Genomic DNA, 19,876 nt, shown 5'->3' with positions numbered 1-19,876 from the left:
CTGGTCTGTGAGGAAAGCAGAGAAAGTCAATTGCACAGGTGGCAGGAAAGCTGTGTTAGCAGAGGATGGTTTCGATCCATCGACCTCTGGGTTATGGGCCCAGCACGCTTCCGCTGTGCCACTCTGCTGTAAATCACCCCACCTGGGACTTGAACCCACAATCCCTGGCTTAGGAGGCCAGTGCCTTATCCATTAGGCCACTGGGGCTTCACAGGACATTGTTTTATCAGTTTCGTCCACATACGTGGACTTCCACAACAAAGCAACATCATGGGAAGCATAATGGGTGCTTTCAAATGACATAACAACGCCCTCTCAGGCCCGTGTGGTAGTAACAGAAACCACAGCTCACTTTGGTCAACCATCCTACTCCAATACAGTATGTCCCAGCTTTGGGCAAAGCCATCTACTCTGAATTTATCAAAAAGTAGTTGACGGAAATCACACTGTCGCTCGCGATCCTTCTCAGGAGGTCCCAAGCTGCCCTGTTTGGGCTACGCCTTTTGAATAGAAACTGCTGTTTGAGTACAAAGATGTTGCATACATAATGACACTGGTCTGTGAGGAAAGCAGAGAAAACCAATTGCACAGCTGGCAGGAAAGCTGTGTTAGCAGAAGATGGTTTTGATCCATTGACCTCTGGGTTATGGGCCCAGCACGCTTCCGCTGTGCCACTCTGCTGTAAAGAACCTGATATGGGACTGGAACCCACAATCCCTGCTTTCAAATGACATAACAATGCCCTCTCAGGGCAGTGTGGTAGTAACAGAAACCATGGAGGAGCTCACTTTGGTCAACCATCCTACTCCAATACAGTATGTCCCAGCTGTGGGTAAAGCCCTCCACCCTGAATTTATCAAGTAGTAGTTGACGGAAATCACACTGTCGCTCGCGATCCTTCTCAGGAGGTCCCAAGCTGCCTTGTTTGGGCTATGCCTTTTGAATAGAAACTGGTGTTTGAGTACAAAGATGTTGCATACATAATGACACTGGTCTGTGAGGAAAGCAGAGAAAACCAATTGCACAGCTGGCAGGAAAACAGTTTTAGCAGAGGATGGTTTCGATCCATCGACCTCTGGGTTATGGGCCCAGCACGCTTCTGCTGTGCCACTCTGCTGTAAACCACCCCAGATGGGACTGGAACCCACAATCCCTGTCTTAGGAGGTCAGTGCCTTATCCATTAAGCCACTGGGGCTGCACAGGACTTTGTTTTATCAGTTCCGTCCACATACGGGGACTTGCACAACAAAGCAACAACATGGGAAGCATAATGAGTGCTCTCAAATGACATAACAATGCCCTCTCAGGCCAGTGTGGTAGTAACAGAAACCATGGAGGAGCTCACTTTGGTCAACCATCCTACTCCAATACAGTATGTCCCAGCTGTGGGTAAAGCCCTCCACCCTGAATTTATCAAGTAGTAGTTGACGGAAATCACACTGTTGCTCGCGATCCTTCTCAGGAGGTCCCAAGCTGCCTTGTTTGGGCTATGCCTTTTGATTTGTAAATTCTGTTTGAGTACACAGCTGTTGCATACAGAATGACACTGGTCTGTGAGGAAAGCAGAGAAAGTCAATTGCACAGGTGGCAGGGTTAAGCTAAGCGAAGCTTGGCAATCCCTGGCTTAAGAGGCCAGTGCCTTATCCATTAGGCCACTGGGGCTTCACAGAACCTTGTTTTATCAGTTTCGTCCACATACGTGGATGGTTTTGATCCATCGACCTCTGGGTTATGGGCCCAGCACGCTTCCACTGCACCACTCTGCTGTAAAGAACCTGATATGGGACTGGAACCCACAATCCCTGCTTTCAAATGACATAACAATGCCCTCTCAGGGCAGTGTGGTAGTAACAGAAACCATGGAGGAGCTCACTTTTCTCAACCATCCTACTCCAATACAGTATGTCCCAGCTTTGGGCAAAGCCATCTACCCTGAATTTATCAAAAAGTAGTTGACGGAAATCACACTGTCGCTCGCGATCCTTCTCAGGAGGTCCCAAGCTGCCTTGTTTGGGCTACGCCTTTTGAATAGAATCTGCTGTTTGAGTACAAAGATGTTGCATACATAATGACACTGGTCTGTGAGGAAAGCAGAGAAAACCAATTGCACAGCTGGCAGGAAAAGGGTTTTAGCAGAGGATGGTTTCGATCCATCGACCTCTGGGTTATGGGCCCAGCACGCTTCCGCTGCGCCACTCTGCTGTAAATCACCCCAGATGGGACTTGAACCCACAATCCCTGGCTTAGGAGGCCAGTGCCTTATCCATTAGGCCACTGGGGCTTCACAGGACTTTGTTTTATCAGTTTCGTCCACATACGTGGACTTCCACAACAAAGCAACATCATGGGAAGCATAATGGGTGCTTTCAAATGACATAACAATGCCCTCTCAGGCCAGTGTGGTAGTAACAGAAACCACAGCTCACTTTGGTCAACCATCCTACTCCAATACAGTGTGTCCCAGCTGTGGGCAAAGCCATCCACCCTGAATTTATCAAGTAGTAGTTGATGGAAATCACACTGTCGTTCAAGATCCTTCTCAGGAGGTCCCAACTTGTCTTATTTGGGCTTTGCCTTTTGATTTGTAAATTCTGTTTGAGTACACAGCTGTTGCATACAGAATGACACTGGTCTGTGAGGAAAGCAGAGAAAACCAATTGCACAGCTGGCAGGAAAACGGTTTTAGCAGAGGATGGTTTCGATCCATCGACCTCTGGGTTATGGGCCCAGCATGCTTCTGCTGCGCCACTCTGCTGTAAACCACCCTAGATGGGACTGGAACCCACAATCCCTGTCTTAGGAGGCCAGTGCCTTATCCATTAGGCCACTGGGGCTTCACAGGACTTTGTTTTATCAGTTTCGTCCACATACGTGGACTTCCACAACAAAGCAACATCATGGGAAGCATAATGGGTGCTTTCAAATGACATAACAATGCCCTCTCAGGCCAGTGTGGTAGTAACAGAAACCACAGCTCACTTTGGTCAACCATCCTACTCCAATACAGTGTGTCCCAGCTGTGGGCAAAGCCATCCACCCTGAATTTATCAAGTAGTAGTTGATGGAAATCACACTGTCGTTCAAGATCCTTCTCAGGAGGTCCCAACTTGTCTTATTTGGGCTTTGCCTTTTGATTTGTAAATTCTGTTTGAGTACACAGCTGTTGCATACAGAATGACACTGGTCTGTGAGGAAAGCAGAGAAAACCAATTGCACAGCTGGCAGGAAAACGGTTTTAGCAGAGGATGGTTTCGATCCATCGACCTCTGGGTTATGGGCCCAGCATGCTTCTGCTGCGCCACTCTGCTGTAAACCACCCTAGATGGGACTGGAACCCACAATCCCTGTCTTAGGAGGTCAGTGCCTTATCCATTAAGCCACTGGGGCTGCACAGGACTTTGTTTTATCACATCCGTCCACATACGGGGACTTCCACAACAAAGCAACAACATGGGAAGCATAATGGGTGCTCTCAAATGACATAACAATGCCCTCTCAGGCCAGTGTGGTAGTAACAGAAACCACAGCTCACTTTGGTCAACCATCCTACTCCAATACAGTATGTCCCAGCTGTGGGTAAAGCCCTCCACCCTGAATTTATCAAGTAGTAGTTGACGGAAATCACACTGTCACTCAAGATCCTTCTCAGGAGGTCCCAAATTGTCTTGTTTGGGCTATGCCTTTTGATTTGTAAATTCTGTTTGAGTACACAGCTGTTGCATACAGAATGACACTGGTCTGTGAGGAAAGCAGAGAAAGTCAATTGCACAGGTGGCAGGAAAGCTGTGTTAGCAGAGGATGGTTTTGATCCATTGACCTCTGGGTTATGGGCCCAGCACGCTTCCGCTGTGCCACTCTGCTGTAAAGAACCTGATATGGGACTGGAACCCACAATCCCTGCTTTCAAATGACATAACAATGCCCTCTCAGGGCAGTGTGGTAGTAACAGAAACCATGGAGGAGCTCACTTTGGTCAACCATCCTACTCCAATACAGTATGTCCCAGCTGTGGGTAAAGCCCTCCACCCTGAATTTATCAAGTAGTAGTTGACGGAAATCACACTGTTGCTCGCGATCCTTCTCAGGAGGTCCCAAGCTGCCTTGTTTGGGCTATGCCTTTTGATTTGTAAATTCTGTTTGAGTACACAGCTGTTGCATACAGAATGACACTGGTCTGTGAGGAAAGCAGAGAAAGTCAATTGCACATGTGGCAGGAAAGCTGTGTCAGCAGAGGATGGTTTCGATCCATTGACCTCTGGGTTATGGGCCCAGCACGCTTCCACTGCGCCACTCTGCTGTAAAGAACCTGATATGGGACTGGAACCCACAATCCCTGCTTTCAAATGACATAGCAATGCCCTCTCAGGGCAGTGTGGTAGTAACAGAAACCATGGAGGAGCTCACTTTGGTCAACCATCCTACTCCAATACAGTATGTCCCAGCTTTGGGCAAAGCCATCTACCCTGAAATTATCAAAAAGTAGTTGACGGAAATCACACTGTCGCTCGCGATCCTTCTCAGGAGGTCCCAAGCTGCCTTGTTTGGGCTACGCCTTTTGAATAGAAACTGCTGTTTGAGTACAAAGATGTTGCATACATAATGACACTGGTCTGTGAGGAAAGCAGAGAAAACCAATTGCACAGCTGGCAGGAAAATGGTTTTAGCAGAGGATGGTTTCGATCCATCGAGCTCTGGGTTATGGGCCCAGCACGCTTCTGCTGCGCCACTCTGCTGTAAATCACCCCAGATGGGACTTGAACCCACAATCCCTGGCTTAGGAGGCCAGTGCCTTATCCATTAGGCCACTGGGGCTTCACAGGACTTTGTTTTATCAGTTTCGTCCACATACGTGGACTTCCACAACAAAGCAACATCATGGGAAGCATAATGGGTGCTTTCAAATGACATAACAATGCCCTCTCAGGCCAGTGTGGTAGTAACAGAAACCATGGAGGAGCTCACTTTGGTCAACCATCCTACTCCAATACAGTATGTCCAGCTGTGGGTAAAGCCCTCCACCCTGAATTTATCAAGTAGTAGTTGATGGAAATCACACTGTCGCTCAAGATCCTTCTCAGGAGGTCCCAACTTGTCTTGTTTGGGCTATGCCTTTTGATTTGTAAATTCTGTTTGAGTACACAGCTGTTGCATACAGAATGACACTGGTCTGTGAGGAAAGCAGAGAAAACCAATTGCACAGCTGGCAGGAAAACTGTTTTAGCAGAGGATGGTTTCGATCCATCGACCTCTGGGTTATGGGCCCAGCACGCTTCCGCTGCGCCACTCTGCTGTAAATCACCCCAGATGGGAGTTGAACCCACAATCCCTGGCTTAGGAGGCCAGTGCCTTATCCATTAGGCCACTGGGGCTTCACAGGACCTTGTTTAATCAGTTTCGTCCACATACGTGGACTTCCACAACAAAGCAACATCATGGGAAGCATAATGGGTGCTTTCAAATGACATAACAATGCCCTCTCAGGGCAGTGTGGTAGTAACAGAAACCACAGCTCACTTTGGTCAACCATCCTGCTCCAATACAGTATGTCCCAGCTGTGGGTAAAGCCCTCCACCCTGAATTTATCAAGTAGTAGTTGACGGAAATCACACTGTCGCTCGCGATCCTTCTCAGGAGGTCCCAAGCTGCCTTGTTTGGGCTACGCCTTTTGAATAGAAACTGCTGTTTGAGTACAAAGATGTTGCATACAGAATGACACTGGTCTGTGAGGAAAGCAGAGAAAACCAATTGCACAGCTGGCAGGAAAAGGGTTTTAGCAGAGGATGGTTTCGATCCATCGACCTCTGGGTTATGGGCCCAGCACGCATCCGCTGCGCCACTCTGCTGTAAATCACCCCAGATGGGACTTGAACCCACAATCCCTGGCTTAGGAGGCCAGTGCCTTATCCATTAGGCCACTGGGGCTTCACAGGACCTTGTTTAATCAGTTTCGTCCACATACGTGGACTTCCACAACAAAGCAACATCATGGGAAGCATAATGGGTGCTTTCAAATGACATAACAATGCCCTCTCAGGGCAGTGTGGTAGTAACAGAAACCACAGCTCACTTTGGTCAACCATCCTACTCCAATACAGTGTGTCCCAGCTGTGGGCAAAGCCATCCACCCTGAATTTATCAAGTAGTAGTTGACGGAAATCACACTGTCGTTCAAGATCCTTCTCAGGAGGTCCCAACTTGTCTTGTTTGGGCTATGCCTTTTGATTTGTAAATTCTGTTTGAGTACACAGCTGTTGCATACAGAATGACACTGGTCTGTGAGGAAAGCAGAGAAAAAGAGTTGCACAGCTGGCAGGAAAACTGTTTTAGCAGAGGATGGTTTTGATCCATTGACTTCTGGGTTATGGGCCAGCATGCTTCTGCTGCGCCACTCTGCTGTAAACCACCCTAGATGGGACTGGAACCCACAATCCCTGTCTTAGGAGGTCGGTGCCTTATCCATTAAGCCACTGGGGCTGCACAGGACTTTGTTTTATCAGTTCCGTCCACATACGGGGACTTCCACAACAAAGCAACAACATGGGAAGCATAATGGGTGCTCTCAAATGACATAACAATGCCCTCTCAGGCCAGTGTGGTAGTAACAGAAACCACAGCTCACTTTGGTCAACCATCCTACTCCAATACAGTATGTCCCAGCTGTGGGTAAAGTCCTCCACCCTGAATTTATCACACTGTCACTCAAGATCCTTCTCAGGAGGTCCCAAATTGTCTTGTTTGGGCTGTGCCTTTTGATTTGTAAATTCTGTTTGAGTACACAGCTGTTGCATACAGAATGACACTGGTCTGTGAGGAAAGCAGAGAAAGTCAATTGCACAGGTGGCAGGAAAGCTGTGTTAGCAGAGAATGGTTTTGATTCATTGACCTCTGGGTTATGGGCCCAGCACGCTTCCGCTGCGCCACTCTGCTGTAAAGAACCTGATATGGGACTGGAACCCACAATCCCTGCTTTCAAATGACATAACAATGCCCTCTCAGGGCAGTGTGGTAGTAACAGAAACCATGGAGGAGCTCACTTTGGTCAACCATCCTACTCCAATACAGTATGTCCAGCTGTGGGTAAAGCCCTCCACCCTGAATTTATCAAGTAGTAGTTGACGGAAATCACACTGTCGTTCAAGATCCTTCTCAGGAGGTCCCAAGCTGCCTTGTTTGGGCTACGCCTTTTGAATAGAAACTGGTGTTTGAGTACAAAGATGTTGCATACATAATGACACTGGTCTGTGAGGAAAGCAGAGAAAACCAATTGCACAGCTGGCAGGAAAAGGGTTTTAGCAGAGGATGGTTTCGATCCATCGACCTCTGGGTTATGGGCCCAGCACGCTTCCGCTGCGCCACTCTGCTGTAAATCACCCCAGATGGGAGTTGAACCCACAATCCCTGGCTTAGGAGGCCAGTGCCTTATCCATTAGGCCACTGGGGCTTCACAGGACCTTGTTTAATCAGTTTCGTCCACATACGTGGACTTCCACAACAAAGCAACATCATGGGAAGCATAATGGGTGCTTTCAAATGACATAACAATGCCCTCTCAGGGCAGTGTGGTAGTAACAGAAACCACAGCTCACTTTGGTCAACCATCCTACTCCAATACAGTGTGTCCCAGCTGTGGGCAAAGCCATCCACCCTGAATTTATCAAGTAGTAGTTGACGGAAATCACACTGTCGTTCAAGATCCTTCTCAGGAGGTCCCAACTTGTCTTGTTTGGGCTATGCCTTTTGATTTGTAAATTCTGTTTGAGTACACAGCTGTTGCATACAGAATGACACTGGTCTGTGAGGAAAGCAGAGAAAAAGAGTTGCACAGCTGGCAGGAAAACTGTTTTAGCAGAGGATGGTTTTGATCCATTGACTTCTGGGTTATGGGCCAGCATGCTTCTGCTGCGCCACTCTGCTGTAAACCACCCTAGATGGGACTGGAACCCACAATCCCTGTCTTAGGAGGTCGGTGCCTTATCCATTAAGCCACTGGGGCTGCACAGGACTTTGTTTTATCAGTTCCGTCCACATACGGGGACTTCCACAACAAAGCAACAACATGGGAAGCATAATGGGTGCTCTCAAATGACATAACAATGCCCTCTCAGGCCAGTGTGGTAGTAACAGAAACCACAGCTCACTTTGGTCAACCATCCTACTCCAATACAGTATGTCCCAGCTGTGGGTAAAGCCCTCCACCCTGAATTTATCACACTGTCACTCAAGATCCTTCTCAGGAGGTCCCAAATTGTCTTGTTTGGGCTGTGCCTTTTGATTTGTAAATTCTGTTTGAGTACACAGCTGTTGCATACAGAATGACACTGGTCTGTGAGGAAAGCAGAGAAAGTCAATTGCACAGGTGGCAGGAAAGCTGTGTTAGCAGAGAATGGTTTTGATTCATTGACCTCTGGGTTATGGGCCCAGCACGCTTCCGCTGCGCCACTCTGCTGTAAAGAACCTGATATGGGACTGGAACCCACAATCCCTGCTTTCAAATGACATAACAATGCCCTCTCAGGGCAGTGTGGTAGTAACAGAAACCATGGAGGAGCTCACTTTGGTCAACCATCCTACTCCAATACAGTATGTCCAGCTGTGGGTAAAGCCCTCCACCCTGAATTTATCAAGTAGTAGTTGACGGAAATCACACTGTCGTTCAAGATCCTTCTCAGGAGGTCCCAAGCTGCCTTGTTTGGGCTACGCCTTTTGAATAGAAACTGGTGTTTGAGTACAAAGATGTTGCATACATAATGACACTGGTCTGTGAGGAAAGCAGAGAAAACCAATTGCACAGCTGGCAGGAAAAGGGTTTTAGCAGAGGATGGTTTCGATCCATCGACCTCTGGGTTATGGGCCCAGCACGCTTCCGCTGCGCCACTCTGCTGTAAATCACCCCAGATGGGAGTTGAACCCACAATCCCTGGCTTAGGAGGCCAGTGCCTTATCCATTTGGCCACTGGGGCTTCACAGGACTTTGTTTTATCAGTTTCGTCCACATACGTGGACTTCCACAACAAAGCAACATCATGGGAAGCATAATGGGTGCTTTCAAATGACATAACAATGCCCTCTCAGGCCAGTGTGGTAGTAACAGAAACCACAGCTCACTTTGGTCAACCATCCTACTCCAATACAGTTTGTCCCAGCTGTGGGCATTGTCATCCACCCTGAATTTATCAAGTAGTAGTTGATGGAAATCACACTGTCGTTCAAGATCCTTCTCAGGAGGTCCCAACTTGTCTTGTTTGGGCTATGCCTTTTGATTTGTAAATTCTGTTTGAGTACACAGCTGTTGCATACAGAATGACACTGGTCTGTGAGGAAAGCAGAGAAAACCAATTGCACAGCTGGCAGGAAAATGGTTTTAGCAGAGGATGGTTTCGATCCATCGACCTCTGGGTTATGGGCCCAGCATGCTTCTGCTGCGCCACTCTGCTGTAAACCACCATAGATGGGACTGGAACCCACAATCCCTGTCTTAGGAGGTCAGTGCCTTATCCATTAAGCCACTGGGGGTGCACAGGACTTTGTTTTATCAGTTCCGTCCACATACGGCGACTTCCACAACAAAGCAACAACATGGGAAGCATAATGGGTGCTCTCAAATGACATAACAATGCCCTCTCAGGCCAGTGTGGTAGTAACAGAAACCACAGCTCACTTTGGTCAACCATCCTACTCCAATACAGTGTGTCCCAGCTGTGGGCAAAGCCATCCACCCTGAATTTATCAAGTAGTAGTTGATGGAAATCACACTGTCGCTCAAGATCCTTCTCAGGAGGTCCCAACTTGTCTTGTTTGGGCTATGCCTTTTGATTTGTAAATTCTGTTTGAGTACACAGCTGTTGCATACAGAATGACACTGGTCTGTGAGGAAAGCAGAGAAAAAGAGTTGCACAGCTGGCAGGAAAACTGTTTTAGCAGAGGATGGTTTTGATCCATTGACTTCTGGGTTATGGGCCAGCATGCTTCTGCTGTGCCACTCTGCTGTAAACCACCCTAGATGGGACTGGAACCCACAATCCCTGTCTTAGGAGGTCAGTGCCTTATCCATTAAGCCACTGGGGCTGCACAGGACTTTGTTTTATCAGTTCCGTCCACATACGGCGACTTCCACAACAAAGCAACAACATGGGAAGCATAATGGGTGCTCTCAAATGACATAACAATGCCCTCTCAGGCCAGTGTGGTAGTAACAGAAACCACAGCTCACTTTGGTCAACCATCCTACTCCAATACAGTATGTCCCAGCTGTGGGTAAAGCCCTCCACCCTGAATTTATCACACTGTCACTCAAGATCCTTCTCAGGAGGTCCCAAATTGTCTTGTTTGGGCTATGCCTTTTGATTTGTAAATTCTGTTTGAGTACACAGCTGTTGCATACAGAATGACACTGGTCTGTGAGGAAAGCAGAGAAAGTCAATTGCACAGGTGGCAGGAAAGCTGTGTTAGCAGAGGATGGTTTTGATCCATTGACCTCTGGGTTATGGGCCCAGCACACTTCCGCTGCGCCACTCTGCTGTAAAGAACCTGATATGGGACTGGAACCCACAATCCCTGCTTTCAAATGACATAACAATGCCCTCTCAGGGCAGTGTGGTAGTAACAGAAACCATGGAGGAGCTCACTTTGGTCAACCATCCTACTCCAATACAGTATGTCCCAGCTGTGGGTAAAGCCCTCCACCCTGAATTTATCAAGTAGTAGTTGACGGAAATCACACTGTCGCTCGCGATCCTTCTCAGGAGGTCCCAAGCTGCCTTGTTTGGGCTACGCCTTTTGAATAGAAACTGGTGTTTGAGTACAAAGATGTTGCATACATAATGACACTGGTCTGTGAGGAAAGCAGAGAAAACCAATTGCACAGCTGGCAGGAAAAGGGTTTTAGCAGAGGATGGTTTCGATCCATCGACCTCTGGGTTATGGGCCCAGCATGCTTCCGCTGCGCCACTCTGCTGTAAATCACCCCAGATGGGACTTGAACCCACAATCCCTGGCTTAGGAGGCCAGTGCCTTATCCATTAGGCCACTGGGGCTTCACAGGACCTTGTTTTATCAGTTTCGTCCACATACGTGGACTTCCACAACAAAGCAACATCATGGGAAGCATAATGGGTGCTTTCAAATGACATAACAATGCCCTCTCAGGGCAGTGTGGTAGTAACAGAAACCATGGAGGAGCTCACTTTGGTCAACCATCCTACTCCAATACAGTGTGTCCCAGCTGTGGGCAAAGCCATCCACCCTGAATTTATCAAGTAGTAGTTGATGGAAATCACACTGTCGTTCAAGATCCTTCTCAGGAGGTCCCAACTTGTCTTGTTTGGGCTATGCCTTTTGATTTGTAAATTCTGTTTGAGTACACAGCTGTTGCATACAGAATGACACTGGTCTGTGAGGAAAGCAGAGAAAACCAATTGCACAGGTGGCAGGAAAATGGTTTTAGCAGAGGATGGTTTCGATCCATCGACCTCTGGGATATGGGCCCAGCATGCTTCTGCTGCGCCACTCTGCTGTAAACCACCCTAGATGGGACTGGAACCCACAATCCCTGCTTTCAAATGACATAACAATGCCCTCTCAGGGCAGTGTGGTAGTAACAGAAACCATGGAGGAGCTCACTTTGGTCAACCATCCTACTCCAATACAGTATGTCCCAGCTGTGGGTAAAGCCCTCCACCCTGAATTTATCAAGTAGTAGTTGACGGAAATCACACTGTCGCTCGCGATCCTTCTCAGGAGGTCCCAAGCTGCCTTGTTTGGGCTACGCCTTTTGAATAGAAACTGGTGTTTGAGTACAAAGATGTTGCATACATAATGACACTGGTCTGTGAGGAAAGCAGAGAAAACCAATTGCACAGCTGGCAGGAAAAGGGTTTTAGCAGAGGATGGTTTCGATCCATCGACCTCTGGGTTATGGGCCCAGCACGCTTCCGCTGCGCCACTCTGCTGTAAATCACCCCAGATGGGACTTGAACCCACAATCCCTGGCTTAGGAGGCCAGTGCCTTATCCATTAGGCCACTGGGGCTTCACAGGACCTTGTTTTATCAGTTTCGTCCACATACGTGGACTTCCACAACAAAGCAACATCATGGGAAGCATAATGGGTGCTTTCAAATGACATAACAATGCCCTCTCACGGCAGTGTGGTAGTAACAGAAACCATGGAGGAGCTCACTTTGGTCAACCATCCTACTCCAATACAGTGTGTCCCAGCTGTGGGCAAAGCCATCCACCCTGAATTTATCAAGTTGTAGTTGATGGAAATCACACTGTCGTTCAAGATCCTTCTCAGGAGGTCCCAACTTGTCTTGTTTGGGCTATGCCTTTTGATTTGTAAATTCTGTTTGAGTACACAGCTGTTGCATACAGAATGACACTGGTCTGTGAGGAAAGCAGAGAAAACCAATTGCACAGCTGGCAGGAAAATGGTTTTAGCAGAGGATGGTTTCGATCCATCGACCTCTGGGTTATGGGCCAGCATGCTTCTGCTGCGCCACTCTGCTGTAAACCACCCTAGATGGGACTGGAACCCACAATCCCTGTCTTAGGAGATCAGTGCCTTATCCATTAAGCCACTGGGGCTGCACAGGACTTTGTTTTATCAGTTCCGTCCACATACGGGGACTTCCACAACAAAGCAACAACATGGGAAGCATAATGGGTGCTCCCAAATGACATAACAATGCCCTCTCAGGCCAGTGTGGTAGTAACAGAAACCACAGCTCACTTTGGTCAACCATCCTACTCCAATACAGTATGTCCCAGCTGTGGGTAAAGCCCTCCACCCTGAATTTATCAAGTAGTAGTTGACGGAAATCACACTGTCACTCAAGATCCTTCTCAGGAGGTCCCAAATTGTCTTGTTTGGGCTATGCCTTTTGATTTGTAAATTCTGTTTGAGTACACAGCTGTTGCATACAGAATGACACTGGTCTGTGAGGAAAGCAGAGAAAGTCAATTGCACAGGTGGCAGGAAAGCTGTGTTAGCAGAGGATGGTTTTGATCCATTGACCTCTGGGTTATGGGCCCAGCACGCTTCCGCTGTGCCACTCTGCTGTAAAGAACCTGATATGGGACTGGAACCCACAATCCCTGCTTTCAAATGACATAACAATGCCCTCTCAGGGCAGTGTGGTAGTAACAGAAACCATGGAGGAGCTCACTTTGGTCAACCATCCTACTCCAATACAGTATGTCCCAGCTGTGGGTAAAGCCCTCCACCCTGAATTTATCAAGTAGTAGTTGACAGAAATCACACTGTCGCTCGTGATCCTTCTCAGGAGGTCCCAAGCTGCCTTGTTTGGGCTATGCCTTTTGATTTGTAAATTCTGTTTGAGTACACAGCTGTTGCATACAGAATGACACTGGTCTGTGAGGAAAGCAGAGAAAGTCAATTGCACAGGTGGCAGGAAAGCTGTGTTAGCAGAGGATGGTTTCGATCCATTGACCTCTGGGTTATGGGCCCAGCACGCTTCCACTGCGCCACTCTGCCGTAAAGAACCTGATATGGGACTGGAACCCACAATCGCTGCTTTCAAATGACATAACAATGCCCTCTCAGGGCAGTGTGGTAGTAACAGAAACCATGGAGGAGCTCACTTTTCTCAACCATCCTACTCCAATACAGTATGTCCCAGCTTTGGGCAAAGCCATCTACCCTGATTTTATCAAAAAGTAGTTGACGGAAATCACACTGTCGCTCGCGATCCTTCTCAGGAGGTCCCAAGCTGCCTTGTTTGGGCTACGCCTTTTGAATAGAAACTGGTGTTTGAGTACAAAGATGTTGCATACATAATGGCACTGGTCTGTGAGGAAAGCAGAGAAAACCAATTGCACAGCTGGCAGGAAAATGGTTTTAGCAGAGGATGGTTTTGATCCATCGACCTCTGGATTATGGGCCCAGCATGCTTCCGCTGCGCCACTCTGCTGTAAATCACCCTAGATGGGACTTGAACCCACAATCCCTGGCTTAGGAGGCCAGTGCCTTATCCAGTAGGCCACTGGGGCTTCACAGGACCTTGTTTTATCAGTTTCGTCCACATACGTGGACTTCCACAACAAAGCAACATCATGGGAAGCATAATGGGTGCTTTCAAATGACATAACAATGCCCTCTCAGGCCAGTGTGGTAGTAACAGAAACCACAGCTCACTTTGGTCAACCATCCTACTCCAATACAGTGTGTCCCAGCTGTGGGCAAAGCCATCCACCCTGAATTTATCAAGTAGTAGTTGACGGAAATCACACTGTCGTTCAAGATCCTTCTCAGGAGGTCCCAACTTGTCTTGTTTGGGCTATGCCTTTTGATTTGTAAATTCTGTTTGAGTACACAGCTGTTGCATACAGAATGACACTGGTCTGTGAGGAAAGCAGAGAAAAAGAGTTGCACAGCTGGCAGGAAAACTGTTTTAGCAGAGGATGGTTTTGATCCATTGACTTCTGGGTTATGGGCCAGCATGCTTCTGCTGCACCACTCTGCTGTAAACCACCCTAGATGGGACTGGAACCCACAATCCCTGTCTTAGGAGGTCAGTGCCTTATCCATTAAGCCACTGGGGCTGCACAGGACTTTGTTTTATCAGTTCCGTCCACATACGGGGACTTCAACAACAAAGCAACAACATGGGAAGCATAATGGGTGCTCTCAAATGACATAACAATGCCCTCTCAGGCCAGTGTGGTAGTAACAGAAACCACAGCTCACTTTGGTCAACCATCCTACTCCAATACAGTATGTCCCAGCTGTGGGTAAAGCCCTCCACCCTAAATTTATCACACTGTCACTCAAGATCCTTCTCAGGAGGTCCCAAATTGTCTTGTTTGGGCTATGCCTTTTGATTTGTAAATTCTGTTTGAGTACACAGCTGTTGCATACAGAATGACACTGGTCTGTGAGGAAAGCAGAGAAAGTCAATTGCACAGGTGGCAGGAAAGCTGTGTTAGCAGAGGATGGTTTTGATCCATTGACCTCTGGGTTATGGGCCCAGCACGCTTCCGCTGCGCCACTCTGCTGTAAAGAACCTGATATGGGACTGGAACCCACAATCCCTGCTTTCAAATGACATAACAATGCCCTCTCAGGGCAGTGTGGTAGTAACAGAAACCATGGAGGAGCTCACTTTGGTCAACCATCCTACTCCAATACAGTATGTCCAGCTGTGGGTAAAGCCCTCCACCCTGAATTTATCAAGTAGTAGTTGACGGAAATCACACTGTCGCTCGCGATCCTTCTCAGGAGGTCCCAAGCTGCCTTGTTTGGGCTACGCCTTTTGAATAGAAACTGGTGTTTGAGTACAAAGATGTTGCATACATAATGACACTGGTCTGTGAGGAAAGCAGAGAAAACCAATTGCACAGCTGGCAGGAAAATGGTTTTAGCAGAGGATGGTTTCGATCCATCGACCTCTGGGTTATGGGCCCAGCACGCTTCTGCTGCGCCACTCTGCTGTAAATCACCCCAGATGGGACTTGAACCCACAATCCCTGGCTTAGAAGGCCAGTGCCTTATCCATTAGGCCACTGGGGCTTCACAGGACTTTGTTTTATCAGTTTCGTCCACATACGTGGACTTCCACAACAAAGCAACATCATGGGAAGCATAATGGGTGCTTTCAAATGACATAACAATGCCCTCTCAGGCCAGTGTGGTAGTAACAGAAACCACAGCTCACTTTGGTCAACCATCCTACTCCAATACAGTGTGTCCCAGCTGTGGGCATAGCCATCCACCCTGAATTTATCAAGTAGTAGTTGATGGAAATCACACTGTCGCTCAAGATCCTTCTCAGGAGGTCCCAACTTGTCTTGTTTGGGCTATGCCTTTTGATTTGTAAATTCTGTTTGAGTACACAGCTGTTGCATACAGAATGACACTGGTCTGTGAGGAAAGCAGAGAAAACCAATTGCACAGCTGGCAGGAAAACTGTTTTAGCAGAGGATGGTTTCGATCCATCGACCTCTGGGTTATGGGCCCAGCATGCTTCTGCTGCGCCACTCTGCTGTAAACCACCCTAGATGGGACTGGAACCCGCAATCCCTGTCTTAGGAGGTCAGTGCCTTATCCATTAAGCCACTGGGGCTGCACAGGACTTTGTTTTATCAGTTCCGTCCACATACGGGGACTTCCACAACAAAGCAACAACATGGGAAGCATAATGGGTGCTCTCAAATGACATAACAATGCCCTCTCAGGCCAGTGTGGTAGTAACAGAAACCACAGCTCACTTTGGTCAACCATCCTACTCCAATACAGTATGTCCCAGCTGTGGGTAAAGCCCTCCACCCTGAATTTATCAAGTAGTAGTTGACGGAAATCACACTGTCGCTCGCGATCCTTCTCAGGAGGTCCCAAGCTGCCTTGTTTGGGCTACGCCTTTTGAATAGAAACTGCTGTTTGAGTACAAAGATGTTGCATACAGAATGACACTGGTCTGTGAGGAAAGCAGAGAAAACCAATTGCACAGCTGGCAGGAAAAGGGTTTTAGCAGAGGATGGTTTCGATCCATCGACCTCTGGGTTATGGGCCCAGCACGCATCTGCTGCGCCACTCTGCTGTAAATCACCCCAGATGGGACTTGAACCCACAATCCCTGGCTTAGGAGGCCAGTGCCTTATCCATTAGGCCACTGGGGCTTCACAGGACCTTGTTTAATCAGTTTCGTCCACATACGTGGACTTCCACAACAAAGCAACATCATGGGAAGCATAATGGGTGCTTTCAAATGACATAACAATGCCCTCTCAGGGCAGTGTGGTAGTAACAGAAACCACAGCTCACTTTGGTCAACCATCCTACTCCAATACAGTGTGTCCCAGCTGTGGGCAAAGCCATCCACCCTGAATTTATCAAGTAGTAGTTGACGGAAATCACACTGTCGTTCAAGATCCTTCTCAGGAGGTCCCAACTTGTCTTGTTTGGGCTATGCCTTTTGATTTGTAAATTCTGTTTGAGTACACAGCTGTTGCATACAGAATGACACTGGTCTGTGAGGAAAGCAGAGAAAAAGAGTTGCACAGCTGGCAGGAAAACTGTTTTAGCAGAGGATGGTTTTGATCCATTGACTTCTGGGTTATGGGCCAGCATGCTTCTGCTGCGCCACTCTGCTGTAAACCACCCTAGATGGGACTGGAACCCACAATCCCTGTCTTAGGAGGTCGGTGCCTTATCCATTAAGCCACTGGGGCTGCACAGGACTTTGTTTTATCAGTTCCGTCCACATACGGGGACTTCCACAACAAAGCAACAACATGGGAAGCATAATGGGTGCTCTCAAATGACATAACAATGCCCTCTCAGGCCAGTGTGGTAGTAACAGAAACCACAGCTCACTTTGGTCAACCATCCTACTCCAATACAGTATGTCCCAGCTGTGGGTAAAGCCCTCCACCCTGAATTTATCACACTGTCACTCAAGATCCTTCTCAGGAGGTCCCAAATTGTCTTGTTTGGGCTGTGCCTTTTGATTTGTAAATTCTGTTTGAGTACACAGCTGTTGCATACAGAATGACACTGGTCTGTGAGGAAAGCAGAGAAAGTCAATTGCACAGGTGGCAGGAAAGCTGTGTTAGCAGAGAATGGTTTTGATTCATTGACCTCTGGGTTATGGGCCCAGCACGCTTCCGCTGCGCCACTCTGCTGTAAAGAACCTGATATGGGACTGGAACCCACAATCCCTGCTTTCAAATGACATAACAATGCCCTCTCAGGGCAGTGTGGTAGTAACAGAAACCATGGAGGAGCTCACTTTGGTCAACCATCCTACTCCAATACAGTATGTCCAGCTGTGGGTAAAGCCCTCCACCCTGAATTTATCAAGTAGTAGTTGACGGAAATCACACTGTCGTTCAAGATCCTTCTCAGGAGGTCCCAAGCTGCCTTGTTTGGGCTACGCCTTTTGAATAGAAACTGGTGTTTGAGTACAAAGATGTTGCATACATAATGACACTGGTCTGTGAGGAAAGCAGAGAAAACCAATTGCACAGCTGGCAGGAAAAGGGTTTTAGCAGAGGATGGTTTCGATCCATCGACCTCTGGGTTATGGGCCCAGCACGCTTCCGCTGCGCCACTCTGCTGTAAATCACCCCAGATGGGAGTTGAACCCACAATCCCTGGCTTAGGAGGCCAGTGCCTTATCCATTTGGCCACTGGGGCTTCACAGGACTTTGTTTTATCAGTTTCGTCCACATACGTGGACTTCCACAACAAAGCAACATCATGGGAAGCATAATGGGTGCTTTCAAATGACATAACAATGCCCTCTCAGGCCAGTGTGGTAGTAACAGAAACCACAGCTCACTTTGGTCAACCATCCTACTCCAATACAGTTTGTCCCAGCTGTGGGCATTGTCATCCACCCTGAATTTATCAAGTAGTAGTTGATGGAAATCACACTGTCGTTCAAGATCCTTCTCAGGAGGTCCCAACTTGTCTTGTTTGGGCTATGCCTTTTGATTTGTAAATTCTGTTTGAGTACACAGCTGTTGCATACAGAATGACACTGGTCTGTGAGGAAAGCAGAGAAAACCAATTGCACAGCTGGCAGGAAAATGGTTTTAGCAGAGGATGGTTTCGATCCATCGACCTCTGGGTTATGGGCCCAGCATGCTTCTGCTGCGCCACTCTGCTGTAAACCACCATAGATGGGACTGGAACCCACAATCCCTGTCTTAGGAGGTCAGTGCCTTATCCATTAAGCCACTGGGGGTGCACAGGACTTTGTTTTATCAGTTCCGTCCACATACGGCGACTTCCACAACAAAGCAACAACATGGGAAGCATAATGGGTGCTCTCAAATGACATAACAATGCCCTCTCAGGCCAGTGTGGTAGTAACAGAAACCACAGCTCACTTTGGTCAACCATCCTACTCCAATACAGTGTGTCCCAGCTGTGGGCAAAGCCATCCACCCTGAATTTATCAAGTAGTAGTTGATGGAAATCACACTGTCGCTCAAGATCCTTCTCAGGAGGTCCCAACTTGTCTTGTTTGGGCTATGCCTTTTGATTTGTAAATTCTGTTTGAGTACACAGCTGTTGCATACAGAATGACACTGGTCTGTGAGGAAAGCAGAGAAAAAGAGTTGCACAGCTGGCAGGAAAACTGTTTTAGCAGAGGATGGTTTTGATCCATTGACTTCTGGGTTATGGGCCAGCATGCTTCTGCTGTGCCACTCTGCTGTAAACCACCCTAGATGGGACTGGAACCCACAATCCCTGTCTTAGGAGGTCAGTGCCTTATCCATTAAGCCACTGGGGCTGCACAGGACTTTGTTTTATCAGTTCCGTCCACATACGGCGACTTCCACAACAAAGCAACAACATGGGAAGCATAATGGGTGCTCTCAAATGACATAACAATGCCCTCTCAGGCCAGTGTGGTAGTAACAGAAACCACAGCTCACTTTGGTCAACCATCCTACTCCAATACAGTATGTCCCAGCTGTGGGTAAAGCCCTCCACCCTGAATTTATCACACTGTCACTCAAGATCCTTCTCAGGAGGTCCCAAATTGTCTTGTTTGGGCTATGCCTTTTGATTTGTAAATTCTGTTTGAGTACACAGCTGTTGCATACAGAATGACACTGGTCTGTGAGGAAAGCAGAGAAAGTCAATTGCACAGGTGGCAGGAAAGCTGTGTTAGCAGAGGATGGTTTTGATCCATTGACCTCTGGGTTATGGGCCCAGCACACTTCCGCTGCGCCACTCTGCTGTAAAGAACCTGATATGGGACTGGAACCCACAATCCCTGCTTTCAAATGACATAACAATGCCCTCTCAGGGCAGTGTGGTAGTAACAGAAACCATGGAGGAGCTCACTTTGGTCAACCATCCTACTCCAATACAGTATGTCCCAGCTGTGGGTAAAGCCCTCCA

The 19,876-nt window shown here is 47.9% G+C and overlaps 18 non-coding genes across 18 annotated transcripts; all 18 read right to left on the bottom strand.

The window, feature by feature from the left end:
- Nucleotides 1-134: 134 nt before the first annotated feature.
- On the bottom strand, nt 135-207 carry trnar-ccu (transfer RNA arginine (anticodon CCU)). The gene has a single exon. It is a non-coding gene; the product is annotated as a tRNA-Arg (tRNA).
- A 1,924-nt stretch (nt 208-2,131) lies between these two features.
- Nucleotides 2,132-2,203, bottom strand: trnam-cau (transfer RNA methionine (anticodon CAU)). Its single transcript has one exon. It is a non-coding gene; the product is annotated as a tRNA-Met (tRNA).
- Nucleotides 2,204-2,209: 6 nt separating this feature from the next.
- trnar-ccu (transfer RNA arginine (anticodon CCU)) lies at nt 2,210-2,282 on the bottom strand. Its single transcript has one exon. It is a non-coding gene; the product is annotated as a tRNA-Arg (tRNA).
- A 2,458-nt stretch (nt 2,283-4,740) lies between these two features.
- trnar-ccu (transfer RNA arginine (anticodon CCU)) lies at nt 4,741-4,813 on the bottom strand. Its single transcript has one exon. It is a non-coding gene; the product is annotated as a tRNA-Arg (tRNA).
- Nucleotides 4,814-5,219: 406 nt separating this feature from the next.
- Nucleotides 5,220-5,291, bottom strand: trnam-cau (transfer RNA methionine (anticodon CAU)). The gene has a single exon. It is a non-coding gene; the product is annotated as a tRNA-Met (tRNA).
- A 6-nt stretch (nt 5,292-5,297) lies between these two features.
- trnar-ccu (transfer RNA arginine (anticodon CCU)) lies at nt 5,298-5,370 on the bottom strand. The gene has a single exon. It is a non-coding gene; the product is annotated as a tRNA-Arg (tRNA).
- Nucleotides 5,371-5,850: 480 nt separating this feature from the next.
- On the bottom strand, nt 5,851-5,923 carry trnar-ccu (transfer RNA arginine (anticodon CCU)). The gene has a single exon. It is a non-coding gene; the product is annotated as a tRNA-Arg (tRNA).
- Nucleotides 5,924-7,291: 1,368 nt separating this feature from the next.
- trnam-cau (transfer RNA methionine (anticodon CAU)) lies at nt 7,292-7,363 on the bottom strand. Its single transcript has one exon. It is a non-coding gene; the product is annotated as a tRNA-Met (tRNA).
- A 6-nt stretch (nt 7,364-7,369) lies between these two features.
- trnar-ccu (transfer RNA arginine (anticodon CCU)) lies at nt 7,370-7,442 on the bottom strand. Its single transcript has one exon. It is a non-coding gene; the product is annotated as a tRNA-Arg (tRNA).
- A 1,368-nt stretch (nt 7,443-8,810) lies between these two features.
- trnam-cau (transfer RNA methionine (anticodon CAU)) lies at nt 8,811-8,882 on the bottom strand. Its single transcript has one exon. It is a non-coding gene; the product is annotated as a tRNA-Met (tRNA).
- A 6-nt stretch (nt 8,883-8,888) lies between these two features.
- On the bottom strand, nt 8,889-8,961 carry trnar-ccu (transfer RNA arginine (anticodon CCU)). Its single transcript has one exon. It is a non-coding gene; the product is annotated as a tRNA-Arg (tRNA).
- Nucleotides 8,962-10,961: 2,000 nt separating this feature from the next.
- Nucleotides 10,962-11,034, bottom strand: trnar-ccu (transfer RNA arginine (anticodon CCU)). Its single transcript has one exon. It is a non-coding gene; the product is annotated as a tRNA-Arg (tRNA).
- Nucleotides 11,035-11,877: 843 nt separating this feature from the next.
- On the bottom strand, nt 11,878-11,949 carry trnam-cau (transfer RNA methionine (anticodon CAU)). The gene has a single exon. It is a non-coding gene; the product is annotated as a tRNA-Met (tRNA).
- Nucleotides 11,950-11,955: 6 nt separating this feature from the next.
- trnar-ccu (transfer RNA arginine (anticodon CCU)) lies at nt 11,956-12,028 on the bottom strand. Its single transcript has one exon. It is a non-coding gene; the product is annotated as a tRNA-Arg (tRNA).
- Nucleotides 12,029-15,456: 3,428 nt separating this feature from the next.
- On the bottom strand, nt 15,457-15,529 carry trnar-ccu (transfer RNA arginine (anticodon CCU)). Its single transcript has one exon. It is a non-coding gene; the product is annotated as a tRNA-Arg (tRNA).
- Nucleotides 15,530-16,562: 1,033 nt separating this feature from the next.
- Nucleotides 16,563-16,635, bottom strand: trnar-ccu (transfer RNA arginine (anticodon CCU)). The gene has a single exon. It is a non-coding gene; the product is annotated as a tRNA-Arg (tRNA).
- A 1,368-nt stretch (nt 16,636-18,003) lies between these two features.
- trnam-cau (transfer RNA methionine (anticodon CAU)) lies at nt 18,004-18,075 on the bottom strand. The gene has a single exon. It is a non-coding gene; the product is annotated as a tRNA-Met (tRNA).
- A 6-nt stretch (nt 18,076-18,081) lies between these two features.
- Nucleotides 18,082-18,154, bottom strand: trnar-ccu (transfer RNA arginine (anticodon CCU)). The gene has a single exon. It is a non-coding gene; the product is annotated as a tRNA-Arg (tRNA).
- Between the last annotated feature and the right edge of the window lie 1,722 nt (nt 18,155-19,876).

This window comes from Labrus bergylta, chromosome 12 (assembly GCF_963930695.1).
Source record: "Labrus bergylta chromosome 12, fLabBer1.1, whole genome shotgun sequence".
Classification (NCBI taxonomy): domain Eukaryota; kingdom Metazoa; phylum Chordata; class Actinopteri; order Labriformes; family Labridae; genus Labrus; species Labrus bergylta.
The sequence above is the reverse complement of the archived record's forward strand: the minus strand, read 5'-3'. Positions and strand labels throughout refer to the sequence as shown.